Here is a 14307-nt window from a genome sequence, read left to right as displayed (position 1 = left end):
GCTAGAGGCTGATAGATTCACTTTATAAACATGTAATATATTGTCATAGTCTAGGGTACCAGAGGAAAATAGTTAATGAAACAGTCCTCCTGGCTTCTCAGCAAGGCAATAACTCTGCAAAAATAATGCATAGAGAAACTTATTTCAAAGGAATAGGATCTTCCAAGGACAGACTATCAGAAGGCTCTGAAATCAGTTTTACAAGTATAATATATTTCTTTCCCTATACCCAAGCATGACAGAAAATTTCAGGCCCCAAATGAACAAAACATTTGAAAACAGTTGATTTTAAGCAGAATGTTAAGGGTCAAGCAAAATTAAGTATTAAGCAAATGGTAAAATTCTTTACTAATTCGAGATTTTTTGAGAACTCAAGGTATTAATGGTTTTGTTATTTCAGAATTTTTTCAGGATTAAAAGAAAGGACTAAATAACATTGCTTTCACTAGGGCAAAACTTTCTTATTATGCATACACAGAAATACCTTCAAGCTCTGGTGTTAAACCTTAAAAATGCTCAAGCTCTGGCACAGAACCATGAATCAAAAATGTGGCACCACCCTATACCTTATCATACTTTAAACCTGTTTAGATAGAAGATGGTAGTCTATGTTAGCAATCCACTTTCCCTTCCTCTTTGATCTCCTAGAGAGCTGCTGACAAGTTGGAATTGTTTTGATCATTGTCTAAAAGATGAAAAGGTTGAGTTATATATAAAGAATTGCTTCTCAGAAAAAAAGGTAGAGCCTATAGCACTGCAGAACGCAGGCTCAGTTAGACTGAAAAGTGATGCTGTTTGCAAGAATTTTCACCCACTGAATCAGTCTCAGACCAGATATAGGAACAGTAAGAGAAAAAAGAGGAGGACTGGAGAGCACTCTATTACAAGCATTTTATTAACTCACCACCTGCAAAGACTAGAACTAGCCTAGTGTTTCCAGAAAGCCAAAGCTTCAGAAATGAACTCAAATTTTAAGCAAGCCAGAGACCTTTAAATATGGACACACTAATTTAAGGCTTTTTTCCATTTTGAAATCATTCAAGGCATCCATCTAAATATAACCGCTGATAATTAGGTGCCAGGATTTCTCAGATTTGATCCTCAGTCTTTCTTGGCTCAGACCCTGGTGCCTAAAACCTGTTCAGATTTTTCCACAGTTAGTGGGGAGAGACTTCCAGGGGGAACACATGCTACCTAGGATCCCTCTGCTAATAGTAGTGGGAGCCTAAAGGGCTTGGGATTTGTTAGGTGGAATGAATTTTGGCCCAAATACATAAGCCTAGACATGTTTTTTTACTTTTTATCTGCTAATCAATAATTCAATAGAATTCTCATCACCATTTATTGAGCAAAACATTCCAAACCGACCTGGCCTCTCTCTGCCTTGATTTCCACAACGCTGAACACTGTTATATGACAGAAACTTTATTTATGCAAGGAAATAACATTTTCAAATAAGCCCAAAAAATCTAAATTCTTCAATGATTTACATAGTCTCTTATTGAAGAAAAGCTCCCAATGAATGGGTTTTCAATTCCATTTTGAAAAATAAATAAGAAAACTGAAAGCAAGCAATAATCTGCCTTTTGTCATAAAAATTACATAGTCCAAAACTGCATTACTTTTTCCTCTGTATTTTTTTTAGTTTTTCTCCACTTTACATCAATGAAAACAGAAAAGAATTCTGCATCTTTGTAAAAGAATTGCAAATCATTTCTCCTTCACTTTCTAGTTAGCTTATTCTATTTTCTTTTAACATATTTTCCAAGCCCATTCAAACCTGATGGTCCAAACATGTTTTTGTAATGTAGTTTCAAGCCTCAGTTACCACTGCTTAAAAAGTTAAGAAGTTGCCGTAATTAGAACCTTCACATTAAAATGAATTAATTTGCTATAACACAAAATGTGATTCAAGTTTTCTAATAATGAACAAGGAAGCTTGAGTTTCTCTTTATTATAAAACCAGTTCACTGACTGAGGTGTCCTAGTTTTAGACCACAACAAGTCAAAGCCTGGGTTGTTTCAAAGACAATAATTGCTGGGCATTTTTATACCCTTATCCATTGTGAAAGGTACATTCATCTTAGCCCAATAAATCTTTGCCCAAATGCTCACTTTTGCTATGAACAGCCTGTTGATATCATTGTAGCTTCTTATGGTAATCAGCAAGTATGGGATTATAGTCACAAGTGTTACCCATTTTAGATAAGCATCTAAGGATCTGGTCTGAATGAAACTGTTCCTAGACCTCAGCCTGGCCTGTATCTTAGTGGAAGTATATTTGAGAGCCTGCACTTTGGGATCTAAACTCAGTGGCTGCATCCCTTATTAATGGGCGCTGATAACATTCAGGAACCAGAGGGAGGAAACACCTTAAATTGTTCACAGGGAACTGCACATTCTCTGCTCTGATGAAGGTCACATTAGCAATACAGCAACAGGGAGTCACTTAGTAAGAGGTGATACAAGCAGAAAAAGCATAACAGCTCTTGGCCTGGATACTAGACCCTGGGAACATCATAAGTCAAGGTGGATTTGCAAGTGCAGAAGGATCCTTAGCTGGTTCTATATTCCCAATGTTCTTAAAATAGCAGCACATGCTGAAAGGAAAGGGGATTTTCTAGTTAATTCTCTGAACTGGAACTAGGGACCTCTGGGCTCCATTCTCATTCCTGTTACATACAGCATTTTGGCTAAATTATTCCATTGCTTTGTACTTTAATTTCTTTTATTAAAATGCACTTAATATAGTCTTTATTCCATAGTCTGTCTGTCCGCTTATTCAGATTACACATTCTCATGTGCAGCAAGTGTCTCTCCCTGCATTTACACAATGGCCTTTCATAATGTGGCCCTGTGACTTCAGCCCAGTTCTTTAAAGCCAGCAAAGCATAAAGCTTAACACGTTGCCAAGGGCTGCCATCATTTCAGTGTCGTTCTTGTGATCTTTTGTGTTTATTATTTTGCAGAGAGATTACAGGAGAATCTCAGTCCTCTCTCTTGAGTACTATTCTAGTCCCCGTTGCTGTAGAGGAATAGTCAAAGGTTCAGGAAACAAATACAACTGCTGAATAGCATTGGGGGGGTTTTTTGGGTGGTGGGGGAGTTTGGTTGGGTTTTTTTGTGTGTGTTTGTTTTTTTTTAATGTAATCACTTCTAAGTCAACCCACAGGTTTTTAACACTTAAAGTAGGCACTACTATAATCACTATCCTCATCTTCTGTCTTTGTCCACCATATATGTGCTAGTTCATAAACAGTTTATACAGGGACTCAAGATTGTGATGTGCCCACCAACAATGGAGACCTTTCACACTTTTCCTACTGAGATGTGACAATAAGCAAGTAAAAGCAAAGATTTTCAAGACTCTCTCTACCCCTTTTTGTTCATTTTCCCTGCAGCCTTAAGGTCACACTGATCTGCTCATAAAACACGCATATTTTCCTTAGGCAATTTTTTCTGTTGAAAATAATTGAAATAAGAATAACAGGAAATTGCTAGATATTGGCAATAAAGTCATTTATTGTAATTGATTGTATAGCATGCCTTATGTTATTATGAGGTTTAATAATCAGAAGCACATAACTAAGTCATCTCTAGCTGCTGAGAACCATGAGCAATATGAGCCATAAAAATAGGAGCAGCTGTAGTCATTGATGTTCTCTGATCTTCTAAAGGCACACTGGAAATTGTATTAGCCAAGATAACAGAAAGGGAAATGTCTTGTTTCAGAAATAGTACGATCATAATCAGATTTGTGAAACCAAATGATTTTAGTAATATGGGGCACTGTGCACTGAAAGCAAAGAAATGGTTTTATGAATTGTAATTCACTACTCAGTAAAGGGCAGAAAATAAACCACAGGGACTTCATCCTTCACTATGAGTGCGACTGTTATTCTTGAGAATTCAAAATGAATTCAGATCTCTCAGGTGCTATACATAGGAACCATGAAATGGGGAGGGTGCTTAACAAAGTAGCTTCAGAGTAGCCAGCTGCAGCCTAAGTTACATCAGAGGGAAGAACTCCATGGAAATAAATGGAGTCAGTGGAGTCTGTTCTAACCATCATGCCTTCCTTAATCAAGTCATTATATTCCTACTCTGCTTATATATGACTTCTTCATGTATTTTAATTGCTCTTTTCCTAATTTGTTTTTTTTTCTCTAGAGATGTGAAAACAGATTAGATATTTTTCTTACTTGAGAGACAAATTAAATAGTACTAACCTACCATATACTCATTGTAGAAAACCATAATATATATGTCTGAAGTAATGGCTTTATGACATATGTAACAGGAGTTTCACAGGCTGAGCTGCCCAACTGGTTTGCTGATTTGACAAACTTATGGGTTACAAATTAGCTATCAGTTGGTGTGACAACGTACACTGAGGTACAGAAACAAACACAGAAGGTAACCTCATTTTACCAACATAATTTCTGCTCAGTGTTTGTGTCTGGATTTTTGCTTCTAATTATTATTAAATTGCAAGCGGAAGTCATTCCGAAGCATTCCTTCTCTCTAAGCATCACCAATCACCTCACGTCATACTCCATCACATGGTTTCCCATAACTTCCAATCCATCATTACAGATGAGTTTTCTTCCCTATTTCATCCTCCTTTTTTCTGTTTCTGTTTTCCGTTCTTTCCTTTTCCCCATGCTGCCCCTTGTGGTGGGATGAATTCCACACAGATACCCACAAAGTTACCTGATGATCTTCCTTTGGTTCCCTTGCTGCTCCTTAAAACTCTGCTTTGCTACATACTGCAACACATCTGATAGAGGCTAAGCCTCAGTTACATTGATATGACTGAAGATCATGAAAATTAAACCAGTCTCATTACTACCTCTATTCAGTGACCCCCATCAGTCAATCAGCATCTGCCACCTTAAGTCTTTTAGGTAGATACTGAACACTTTGGGGCACATAAAAACTTTTTTATTCTATGATTACAAAGGTCCTATCACAGTAGAGTGCTGGTCTATAGGCAGTTCACATAGGCATTGTGGCAATTCAGATTATTAGTAATATGAATGTGATTACACAGATATTATAATTCAAGTGTAGTAGATGGATTCAACCATTTCTACCTTAAGTTACGACAGCCATAGCTACTAAAGCCTGGGTATTTCCAAGCCTTGGGATGGCTACAGATTATAACTTGTATAGATCAGGAAAAGGAGTAATATAGGGGGGAAAAAATCTCCCCTAATTTGGAGACCTCATACTCCCCTTTGAAGTAACAAGTGCTGGCCACTGTAGAGGTAGGATGCAGGCCAAAAGGCGCTATAAGTCTGATCCCTATATAATTACATATATGCAAAAAACTGAAACATGGATGCCACCACAGGAGATGGCCAGGATGTGCTCAGCTATGTTAAAACTGTACTGTTTAATAGCAGCGAGTCTTTTTTTGAGGGAGCTAGGGTAAGAGCTCTTTATTTCAGTCTAGTTTTGTTGAATACATCTCTGATTAATTTCTTTTCTGTTTTAAATATACATTAACTTCAATAAAAAAGAAAGATCTAATGTTCATACCATTGAACATTATATTTTCCTTTGCCAAGGAAACTTAATTTATAAGCCATGATTTGGATCCTCAGCTGCCTGGAAGATAAACAAGGGGAAAGCAGCAGAGCAGCTACACCCTTCTATATTATGTACAAATATGTTAAAACAACTGCCATATTAGAACATCTCAATTAATCTTGGGGTTTAGATGGCAAAAATTTTACATTAGGTGATTGAAAGGTACTTCTATATTATTTAAAAGATACTTTTGAAGACCTTTAGATCTAAGGATACTAAAAAGATATTTAAAAGATATTTTTATATCATTAAAATCTAGATAGACTGTAAATCTATCAATTACATCCTTCATATTATTCAATCAGACCCGCCCTTGTGTCGGATGAGGTGACTAGAGATGTAAATCAGATTCTGGGTCTACTGACCCAGGAACTGTAGCATATGATTGTTTATGCTCATGGCACAGAGAGAAAAAGAAAAGAAAAAAAAAAAAAGGAGGAATTTCTGCTGTAGCTATTCAGGACTGCTCCAGTCACAATAAAGGCTATTTAGCAGAGAACTTCTTCACTACAGGTGAAATCTAATTCATCATACTTTACATTTCCATATCACACTTACCAAATTTTCTGAATTCAAGGAGGTTTCCCACTGAATGATTTAAGACAATGAAGTCAGAGCTTTGTAGTTCTGCTTAGGAAAATATTTTCAGCTACTTCTTACAAAGTAACCTTTACGTCTATGTTTAAACTTGCCTCCTATGAAAAATGGTCTTTCAAAAGATTATCTGCTGGTTGAGAGACACAGGCACCCTCTCTGTGCTGATGTGTTTTCTAGGCAAGCTTCCAAAGCAGGTTATAAATTGCATATTCCTTAAGAAGCTGATTTATATGAAAGAGTAGCTGATGTGTAAAGAAAAGAGGACAGTCTAACAGAGGCAGTGTGATAACGTGGTAGAAACTGGAAATGTACAAAACTGAAAATGCTTTGGTGAATGCCGCCAGACCTCACAGGGCCTTTTGTCTGGTAAACAAATGAGTAGTTCCTCTCTTTAGGATTTATACATCAATATACAGTTTTTCTATTTGTTTTCAGCAGCTTTCATATAACAAAGTGTTGCATAGCACACTACCACAAAAAAATACCTGTGACGGAGCTGATGTAGTACAAAATGGCATTGGGAAAGCAACTCTCCTTCTTGCATGGGATTTGCAGCGCGGTTGACATCAGCCTGAAGAGCACAGTGGGGTGAGCCATCTAGCATCCCATTGCTGCCAAAAGAGAGAGGTCCCACTGTTTCCCCTCCGCTGAAACATTTAATTTGCATGGGTCTGTCACTCATCAGGCCTTCCTCCTCCCGCTCCTAGCGGTAAGTCAGTTCAGCTCATCAATTTAGCAGAAAAACAATCTAGCATAAAAAGCACATCGTTTTCTGCTGGATTTGTCAGCTGATTAAGCTGAAGAGTCTTTCTGGCAACTCAAGGGAAGGCTTAGTTAGGTCCATACAAAAACTCTCATACTTGTGTAAGAGGAGAGCAAGAGCTCTTGGGTCTAGCAGGAGCTCTTAGGTCAGTTGTGAGACCAGTTCAGCCCCTGCTGAAGTCAGCAAAACTTGCCAGTAACCTCACAGTAGTAGTGTTGTATCAAAGGCTGGGGAGTCAGAGGCACAGTGCCTCCTGCGGTACCCAACTTAGGCAAAGCAGCCCCCCTACAGCAGTGATTCAGATTTTGTTTTTCAGGTATGCATGATCCCAGTTCCCTCTACAATCGTGGAGGGCAGTAAATACTGTGAAGGGGGCCACTAATGTTTTTCAATTCCCCTTTAATTAGCATTTTTAACCCAACACCTCTCACTTCCACGTTAGCAAATACATTCCAATCTGCTATGAAAACATTGGCCAAAAATGCTAGCTTAGGATGAACAACAAACCAACAAGCATTATCAAAAGCATGAACAATAAAAATCCTTTCTCATTTAGACACAATTCAAAGGCTCCCTTTATTACGGTCTTTGGAATTACTTTTACTTCTTAACATCGCAACAATTACTAATAATACTGCTTAGCATACTAAGGGAACAATTACATGAAATATCTGGTGCTCATGGATTTGGTTTAAAGGGTTGCCACCTCAGAGCTGCTATTTTAAGTGCACAGACTAAGTAGGTCTAATTGTGCTCTACCCTGGAGCCATGAAGTGGACAGTGTCCGACAACAGAGAAGAGGGAGAAGGAGAGTCTGTTCGGAGGGAGATACTCTTTTTCGAGTCTGGCTCGCCTCATGGATTTTCTACAGTTAGACAAATTGACAGAACAGTAAATTCTGGCAAAGAGCTGCAACTATCAGGTTGAACAGTTCATGTAACCATGTCCCAAATATCTTGCAAGCAATCTATTTTTTCTGCACTTGGGGTAACTGAATAAATTCTTTCTTTAAATCTAACATTTAAAAAACAATGGCCATTTCTAAAGACAGATCAAAATTCATTCAGGAAATTCATCCCCCAAAGCCAACCTGCTTCTTGGGTCAATTAAGACTTTTGGTTCCAGAAGCTCCTTCTGGGTGGGTATTGTAGCATTGCCACAAACCTGGAAATGGCCCGTCTTCTCCCTCACCCTGCCCATGCACATGCCCAGGTTGGAGCGGGGCAGCCCTTTGGATTGAGAGATTAAAAGTCAGTCAACATCCCTGACTTCTTATTAACTTCATAGCAGGGGAAGAGGGTGGAGGTTGTCAGCCTTAATTAATGCCTGTTTTAAAAGCACTTTGCATTCCTTACCTGACATGTGCTTTACAAAAGCCAAGAGCTGTTGTTATTAACAGCTCACAATATAAACACACTTGGCCTGATTTTCCTCTTACTTACAATAGGCTTCATGCTTGTTTAACTCTTGATTCCAATGGAATAAGCAGGCTTTCTTTTCTCAGTGCAAGAGGAGGCTCTGAGAGATAATACATATGAACCACAAGAAAAGGCAGCAGTGATATTATTATTAAAAAAAAAAAAAAAGCAGCAAGCCCTTGGTTAAGTGCTCCCTTTCTTGAAGGCTCAGCATAGAATCAAAATAACACGAGTTGTATAAGCCTTTACCCATGTGCATTTCTTAGTGGCTTGAGTGAAAAATTGTCTTGTTTGGAAAATTATTTTTTTCCACAAATGCTTTTTTCCTTTTTAGTGTGTCAAACTGCTTATAATACAGTGAAAAGAAGAGAGACATCAAAGAGATTCTGCTAAGATGCTTTGATCAAAAAAAAAAAAAAAAAAAAAAAAGCCAAAAGAAAAAAAGAAAGGACGCATGGATCATCAAGTTGGGTCCTGGAACACTTTGCTGCAAAGCATTAAGATATTTGGAGAAGAAAAAAAACAAAGCTATCAAGTTCTAAAATACGTCTCAAAGGTTGTGAGCTTTAATGTTCTGCAAGTCACAGGAGGCCCTTTCATTTGTCCTTGATCCTTTCAAGTAGCTGGAAATGAAAACATGGTGCAGAAGCTGCGGCTTCAATTAGAGACAATATCGAAAAAAGGTTGATAGCTCTTCCTTGCTAATGAGAAAAAAAACAAGTGCTCTGGAAGAACGCCATTCCTCCCTGCCAGCTGACATCAACACAACAATCATATGCATCTAAATACTATATAAGTCAGAACAACTTGCAAACATTTTTGCACCTTTTTCCTCTACTGACTGATTCTTTTGGAGAGGTGAAGCAAGATCTGCTTTCTTTTCTGAATTAAAAGTTTTTGATGATTTTCTCTCATTTTTTTTAGCACATCAGAAAAATCAGTTAGGAAATAAGGAGCTGGATTTTTTTTCTTCAGTTCACAGATTATACTTAGGAACCAAAACAGCTCCTTCTGAAGTCACTGTTATCCTGTCCAGTAACATTGCTATAGTATCAGAGAAGAGGCCTCCAACCTTACACTGGACAGCTAATATTAACTTAGGAAAGGAAAAATGTGAGGGAGCTTAAATATCAGCTTATGGCCTTGTTCTACTTAACATGGCCTGTTACGTGTGTAGACATTTAGGATTACATCCAATAAAGGATTTAGGGACCTGTGTCTTTATTTTTTGTTGTTCCACTTAATTCAGTTCATTGTTCAAAGAGCTCAAAAGGATTTTGGATGAAAAGAGCCAAAGAAGTGGAAAGTAAAATTATACTATCACCATTCAGTTACACTAGCCTAGATTTTGATACTTCTGTCAACCTGCATGAGTTCCAAATATCTTTAACTTGTTAAACTTCCAAACAAGCATCTTTAACTTGTAAGCTGATACGATAAACCACAACCGTGTCAGCTTGGATCTGTAGGTGGTCAGGCTCCATATCAGTAGGACCAGAGCGCAAGCAAGGTCCACGTGGCGCCTGCACGCCGAGGTTCCGTGTGGAAGGTCCAAGTGTTCTGCAGAGCACAGAGAACGTCGTGCAAACGTGCATCCACTAGAAAATGGGACTTGGAAAATGGCCAAGAATAAGAACTTATAATTTCTTAATGACCATTACTGTAACCCTAACTAATCAAATCTCTTTCAGTTAAAGGATATTACCCTTCCTAGATCCACCCAGTGAGTATCAAATTCAGTTATGTTTTCTTTCTACATATGCAAAAAAAAAAAAGTGTTTTCTCAGTGCAAGATCTCAGTAGCTGGGAAGAAAATAGTATATTCACTTGGACGTAACTTTGTCTTAAATTACTCATGTTTAAAAAAAAAAAAAAAGATCATCAGTTACTATGATGTATTATATCTATTTTAGGTAGTTCGTAAAATACACAGGACACAATGATGTTTTAGAATATCTCATAGCCAACGTTTCACACCTCATTGAAGGGTGAAGTGCAGTTTGAGACAAGGTGAGATACTGAGCTCTGGTGATACCCTGGCATGTTGCTCAAGGATGAGATGTGTCCTGAATGAGTCAGGCCTCTCTTCTGGAGGGCAACGGCTCCAGCACAGCCCAGGAGCAGGGCCTCCTTCCTCCAGGCATGGCCATGGCTGCTCTGTCTTCTCGGGTGAGCAAAGGAGGAAGTCAGACAGTAAAAAAATGGCAACGCCTAGGCAGGGGTCACCCAATTACATCCCATTAACCTGTCACCTCCAGTAGCTAGGTAGAATGACCAGTCTCACCATCCATCCCACTCAAGTCATAATTTAGCTCTGTGCTTTGCTCTTTTTGTACATTTTGTTGAATTGAGAACTGTATGCTATTCTTTTTTTGTGGCATTATTTAAAAAAAAAAAAACCCCACTCAGGTGCCTTTATGGTTTGCTATTTTAAAGGAGAATAACTTCAGGAGTTTACCCATGAGGCATAAAATATTGCCGATTTCCTCAAGTGAGACTCAATTGCAAAAACAAGAAAAATTTAAAAAGAATGAAATTGCTCTTTTCGAGTGTTATACATTTTAACTCTTTCAAACAACTTGTTTTCAGAGTCTATAGTACCTTAGGTAGCATATAGTGTGTTCAGACTGCTCCAGGGGAATTTGGATTGCTCTGTTGAAGTACAGCTATATTTATATCTACTTTTGCTCACTTGCCTGTTGAAAATAGGAAACTTTTTGCAAGACTTTTAGTCCACATTGCTCACCAAATTGCATAGTTCTATCTATCATAATGGATAGTGTCAGGGAACTTCAAGACCCTATTTTCGGTTAGTCAGGACTTTGCAAAACCCTAGTCATTTAATGGATTTTGTGCCAAAGATACAGCTTCCTCTAGACCCTGTGAAATGTACCTTTGAGAATAATCTGTTTGTATGTACTTAGTAGAGACTTGCTGGACCCTGACGGCTAAGTTGTCTGAAAACTAACTGCGTATACTGAGAACAATCGTAATTCTTCCTGTTGAAAAGCTTGTCCACACGTTAGACTAACAAAGCAGCTGAGCACACTCTAGCCCTTCACAACCCCTCCTTGTTCTATTCCCACACAGCAACCAATGGTCTTCCAGCGTAATGAAATTTTTGTGCAGTTTACAAACTTCTTAAATTAACTTTTACGACTCCTATGTGACTTATGATGTTGATGCACAATGGAAAAGATCCTGAGAAAGGGACGGGAAAACTGATTATGTAGAAAGGTCTACCCAGTTCATAGTTTTCCATCTGCATTTACACATCTTCATGACCTTCCCTGCTTCACCCGTAGAAGGTAGTATAGGAGTAGCAGGTCAGACTCAGAAACTTTACGTCTTAGGGCTAAAATAGCTGAATGAAAACTAAGCATTTTTATTTAGTAAGATTTTGATATCTCCAGAGAAGGCCATTTGCACACAAAACACAGACCCTTATTTTGAGCCATTTAAACCATTTAAAAGGCATTATCAACATTTTCTCCAAGTAAGATATAGCTCACAGGTAACCACAGTGGACTCAGCATTAGAGATTGGCAGATTCTCTGAACATTGTGGTGTTGGAGCCGCATGGAAAAAAATGGGGATGTTTTACAGCTATGGTTCTTACAGCTATTTATTTTAGGAAGCATCACTTCTGAAATATGTTGCTTATTTTAATTAAAAATAAAATATACTCCCAAAATGTATATCCCTTTTTCCTTATTCTTGTGCAACAAAACATTGAGTATTTCCAATTAGCCATTTCAAACTATCCAGTCACCACAGCTCTGATTCTGCAATTTGCTAGGGCAATAAATACACAGCACAGGTACAGCGATTACTGACAATGCTTTTGAGCTTATAAAAAGAAAGGGAAACTGGATCGTAAAAAATCTTCTCTTTAAGATAGCTGTTGTTTGTTCTTGTCTATTTTCTTATAATCCTTTTTGGGGCTCTCCCCTTCTAGACAGCTTCCAAGCCGCTTCCCCTCCTACACTGATTCTTCCCTCCCTCTTCTTTCCTTCTTGGAAGGAAAGTACAATCTTTGTTTGCCTTTTAGGGGCCCGGTGGTACTATTCTGGGTTAGAAGAAAAAAACCCCTCACATCCAAAATACCATTTATTTAAAAATTATTTATTAAGACCTCTCAAAATTACTTGATTCCTGGTGGAGAAACATTACTACATTGAACTGAAAATCTTTTCTGTCACTGGGAATGAGAGCAAGGAGTCCGAATCACGTTTCAGAGGTTATCCATGTAATTTAATAAACATCTGATAATATGATGAGAGTTGATAAAGAGCATGAGTTTTCCAGCATTGTATAACGTTATTACAAAGCAATTAACATGTAAAATACCAACATATAATGTCAGTTACTTTAAGGATTATCTATATACTAATTCAGACAGGATTAAAGAAAGGAAATGGGGAATCCTCCACAAAGAGTTCAGTACAAGGGTATTAGTCTCTAAAACTTAAGGGCGGGGAGAGGGAAGCAAAGGCAAGAATTTCAGGACTAAAATAGAAATACCAAGCTTAGACTTAGCACCTGATTTTTAATTTTTTGCCTAAGAAAAACAAATAATCATATATACATTTATGTATAAGTATACATGTTTTTGTGTGCACTTTTGAGCAGCACCCACTGCAATGAGGTTTGAAATAAAAAACCAAAAGCAACCTTAAAGGCTCAAAATAAATGTGCCTGTTTGAACCCTGCCTGCTGAGGGAAAGCGAAATTTATCTACAATCCTTGTAAATATATAGGACTGTTTTAAAAAAAGAGTTCCAGTCTTACTTCCTCTTGCTGATGACAAATGGTAAATATTGGATAACCACTCAGTTTACACATAATATTAAATACTTGGAATTCTTGCATACTTTTTCCTAGTTACAATATGTTTTGAAATGAGTGCACCTAATTAGAGAGAAATCCCCCTGGGGTCTCTATAAGAAAATGCTGCTGCCCATACATTATGAGTCAGGCCAACATAAAAGAAGCATCTTCTACCCAAAGTTATATGAAGCTTAAGAGAAAAGGTTGATGAGTAATGGCCAACTTTCAAACACTACAGATGTACAAAAAGAATAGCACAGCCCCTGTCATGCGTACAACTGTATTTATTACCCATTAATAACCAAAAACTACTTTGAGGTAATGATATAGCAAGAAAACTGAAGAGCTAGGGCAGGCTCCTGTGCACGGTACAGCTGATCCCTCTCTAAGAACTGCACAGCACCATGACCAGTTCCGAGATCTCCAGCAACGTAGGCTCATAAATCAGTACCTCTGCCTACACCGGCTTGGATGCAGCAGAAATCCTGAGAAGGGAGTCTCTGTAATGTGAGTGACTGCTTCCAGTGCTTGGGTTAAAGAGATTTTTTTCTTGGTTTACCAGGACAATCAATACTTCAGGCTAATAAGTGCTATACTTATTATACTTAACTAACATCAAGCATATTCTTCACAGGATCAAGCAGTAATATTCATGGAGTCTCAGTGTAGGATTGTGGTAGACACTTTCTGACTAACTCAGCTTTTATTAGCTGTGAGGCTGCTTGTTTCAACCTGAAGAATATCCAACCAATAAAAAGTAACATATGCTAGCTTTTCATTGAGCTAGTTTTGCAGGTTTAGCATTCAAGTAGGACAGCAAGACAATTCAATAATACTATTTTCTGATTACTTCAGACATGTTTGGAATGAAGACATAGAAACAAACATTTTCACAGACAGACAAGACTGATCAGCTGAGGTTTTAATAACTGGAAGGCTTCTTGTTTCCACCTGAAGACTACCCAGGCCAAAATACAGACTTTGAGAAGAAAAAGTTATTCTAATTATAAACCTTTGTGCAGAATGCAAAGCAAACCTCAATTTAAAAAAAGTTCTTTTAGAAATAGACTACTTGTGAAAGTTTGAATAAGAAACCTAAACGAC

Source organism: Dromaius novaehollandiae, chromosome 3, assembly GCF_036370855.1.
Source record: "Dromaius novaehollandiae isolate bDroNov1 chromosome 3, bDroNov1.hap1, whole genome shotgun sequence".
Lineage (NCBI taxonomy): Eukaryota > Metazoa > Chordata > Aves > Casuariiformes > Dromaiidae > Dromaius > Dromaius novaehollandiae.
The sequence above is the reverse complement of the archived record's forward strand: the minus strand, read 5'-3'. Positions refer to the sequence as shown.